We start from the raw sequence: 3,943 nt of genomic DNA, 5'->3' as shown, positions 1-3,943 counted from the left end.
TTAGAGGCAAGGATGGTGAGAGGTTATATTATGTACTTGATAGAGTGGCAGCTCAAACGAGGAAGACCCTCAATGAGATAGATTGACCCCGTGGCTGCACTGACGAGCTCGCACTTAAGAAGCATTGTGAGGCTGCTGCAAGCCTGGGCAGCGTGTCCTTCTGTTGGACACAGGGTCGCTGTGAGCCAGAACCGACTTGATAGAACCTAACCGCAGATTAATATCCTCCTTTTTATTCTGATCTGATGCCTGATGAATCATTTTCTAAACAAATACAAAATTAAAATAAATCCGCGAGTCAAAGAATTTAGAGCTCCCAATCTCAATGCATGTAGAAAAGGAATCAGTTCTTTTATGTCCTAGCATGACTCGTCCCTGTTATTTTTAGATGTGGACGCTGACTGTGACCTCAAGTCACTTCATCTCTCTAGGATTCAGTTTGCTAATCTGCAAATTTAGTTAGTATTCAACTAAATTAAATTTAAGGCTTGCCAAGCATCAAAATGCTATCCTTTTCTGTATTTGCTTAGCATGCTTTTGTAGCTAGCATTTTACTTCATCTTCAGTGCAACTTTGTAAGGTTTTTCCCCAGCAAGAATTAAGATTCCATTTTACAGAAAAGGAACCAGAGATGTAATTGAGCCTGTCCCATTGCTATTGAGTCCAATCTAATTCATAACAATTCTAAAGGACACTAGGGTTTGGGGGACTGTATATCTTTTTTGTTGTTTTAATTTTTTTAATTGTTGTATTAGGGGCTCATACAACTCTTATCACAATCCATACATACATCAATTGAGTAAAGCACATTTGTACATTCATTGCCCTCATCATTCTCAAAACATTTGCTCTCCACCCAAGCCCCTGACACCAGCTCTTTTTTTCCCCTCCCTCCCCGCATCCCCCATCCCTCATGAACCCTTGATAATTTATAAATTATTATTTTGTCATATCTTGCCCTGTCCCACGTCTCCCTTCACCCGCTTTTCTGTTGTCTGTCCCCCAGGGAGGAGGTCACATATAGATCCTTGTAATCAGTTCCCCCTTCGCAACCCACCCTCCCTCCTCCCTCCCAGTATCGCCACTCACACCACTGGTCCTGAAGGGATCATCCGCCCTGGATTCCCTGTGTTTCCGGTTCCTTTCTGTACCACTGCACATCCTCCGGTCTAGCCAGATGTGCAAGGTAGAATTGGGATCATGACAGTGGGGGAGGAGGAAGCATTTAGGAACTACAGGACAGACTGTAAATTTTTCTGGGAGCAGACAGCCTCATTGTTCTTCAGCAAAGTGGCTGGTGGGCTTGACCCACCCACATTGCAGGTAGTAGCCAATTCTTATTCCACAGTGCCACCAGGGCTCCTTCAACTGAACTGAAGCCTCCTGATTCCCAGGCTAGGGTTCTTTGTTCTATTGTTCTACACAGAGAGTATTTTCTCTCTCTCTCTCCCCCCCTCCCCCCCTCTCTCTCCATCCTGCCTCAAATTTCCAACTGCATTTTTGGACTCCCTTCCTCCCTCTTCTTTTGGTTTTGCAAAGGCTCTTAGGACTTAAAGATGAATCTGACGTGATCCGATCAAGTGTAAGCAAAAAAAAAAAAAAAACAGATGAAAAAAAGTACAATTTAAAGGAGAATGTGATTCATGCTCTGAGACACAGACGTCATGCTATGAGAGGTCACAGAGGAGGAAATGTTCTCAATGGCCGGAGGAATTTAACGTGTGTGCATGGAAGAGGCACTTTCGGGCTGAGTACAGGTTTGGCTACCTCAAGCTAATATGGAGCTCTAGGAACTCCTCCAGGAATTCTGCTAGATAATAAAACTGTCTCTTCGCCCCGAGGAATTCACTTCTTCTGGTTTTCAAAGCTGTACTCAGGTCCTCCAAGAGGAATTAGGAGAAAGATACTTTTTCTTTGGGGGCAGAGATGACAAAATAAAAAGCTTTATAAACAAGGGAAAATACAGGAGTCCATCATCAAAGCAAGATTATTGAGTCATGGGGGACAAGGTTCAATCCTGATATTTATTTCTATCCCACATATTTTTAACACCATGCAGGTACTCAATGAACTTCCTGATTTGATTTGTAGGTCTAGAAAAAAGGTCTTGGATAGATAGATTTACCTGCAGTTGTGTGGATTAATGTATACAAAATATAAACGTTTGAAGCAATTCTTGAGGTTCCAGAAAAATAATAATTATAAACAATCCAAATGTCCATTAACAGGGCTGGCTAAATCAATTACGGTCAGTCGATGCAATGGAATTTTATACAGCTATAAAATGATAAAGAGCTCTTTATGGACCAATGTGGGATAATCTCTCAATATATATATATTTTAAGTAATGAAAATAACCACAAGAAACAAAACACCCCAAGGTGTTTAGTCTGCACATTTATATATTTTAAAAAGGAAAATATGGGGGTATAGATGCCATAAAATAGCTTTGGAACATAGAAAACCTTGATACCACCGGCTGGCTGTGGGGCAAGGAACCAACTGGCTCATAGAGAAGGCTGAGAAAATTCCTTCCAGTTTTTTTGGAATTTCACCCACCCCTTTTTTAAAATTAGAAATATACTCTGTTTGGAAAACTGCGAAAACACATGAGAGATACATTGCGTTATTATAAAGTGAACCCTCATATAACTCCCCTCCACATTGAAAAATAGAATTTTTACCCACCCCAAAGCTCTATGTTGCCAAAGCAGAGGCACACTTTTTACTGAATATCATTTTATACATTTTGAACTTTTCCTATTAAAAAAAACAAAACGAGTGGCCTTGTTCTCTGCCTTTCTCTGTGCTAGCCGCCGACGCCTCCCGGTGCTCACCAGCCTTGGCCCCCCCGCCTCCCGAAGAGAGATCACCATGCCTTCAATTAAGTTGCAGAGTTCCGATGGAGAGATATTTGAAGTTGATGTGGAAATTGCCAAGCAATATGTGACCATCAAGACCATGTTGGAAGATTTGGGAATGGATGATGAAGGAGATGATGATCAGTTCCTTTACCAAATGTTAATGCAGCAATATTAAAAAAGGTCATTCAGTGGTGCACCCACCACAAGGATGACCCTCCTCCTCCTGAGGATGATGAGAACAAAGAGTAAAGAACAGATGATGTCCCAGTTTGGGACCAAGAATTCCTGAAAGTTGACCAGGGAACACTTTTTGAACTTATTCTGGCTGCAAACTACTTAGACATTAAAGGTTTGCTTGATGTTACATGCAAGACCGTTGCCAATATGATCAAGGGGAAAACTCCTGAGGAGATTCGCAAGACCTTCAATATTAAAAACGACTTTCCTGAAGAGGAGGAAGCCCAGGTGCGCAAAGAGAACCAGTGGTGTGAGAGAAGAGAGACGCCGTGCCTGACACTGTAGCACTGTGAGGATCATTCCAAACACTAGTTGCACCGCTCTGTTTGTAATTGTTAATATTAGACAAAACAGTAGACAAATGGCAGCAGCAAATCTATTGTATTAGCAGAATATTGCACTCATTGCATGTGGAGTATGGATTCTAAAATGTTTAGCTGAGATTCTCTTGGTGTGATCAAAAGTTTTGTTTTTCTCTTAATAAACTGAACTGTGGGTTCTCTATAGAAAGTGGTATTTTGGGCTTTCCCTCTTTTTGTAAAGTGATTTCTGCCTAGTTTGCTGTCTAGTTAACTTGAGCAACCTTTTAAAATTAGGCAGTGTAAATAAAACAACATGCAAAGTTTGCAGAAGTAGACTTAACAAAAGTATTATCTTTATTCATGTACTGGGCACCGGAAAGGGGCTAGTTAAGGTACATAGTCTGCATGGGATTATTAGGATCGTGGCCAGCCCCCTAGAGTTGAGGAGTGCTCCTGGTCATGGTTAGCTGTATGTAGCAAGACTCCCTTAACTGAATCTGAGGACTGTGTGTTGTTTTAATCCTCAGCTTTGAATATTTT

The 3,943-nt window shown here is 41.3% G+C and overlaps 1 pseudogene; it reads left to right on the top strand.

Moving 5' to 3' along the window:
* Nucleotides 1-2,874: 2,874 nt before the first annotated feature.
* LOC142433622 (S-phase kinase-associated protein 1 pseudogene) lies at nucleotides 2,875-3,386 on the top strand (annotated as a pseudogene).
* The last annotated feature ends 557 nt before the right edge of the window (nucleotides 3,387-3,943 follow it).

Source organism: Tenrec ecaudatus, chromosome X (genome assembly GCF_050624435.1).
Source record: "Tenrec ecaudatus isolate mTenEca1 chromosome X, mTenEca1.hap1, whole genome shotgun sequence".
NCBI classification, from domain to species: domain Eukaryota; kingdom Metazoa; phylum Chordata; class Mammalia; order Afrosoricida; family Tenrecidae; genus Tenrec; species Tenrec ecaudatus.
This window is presented reverse-complemented; position numbering and strand designations above follow the sequence as displayed.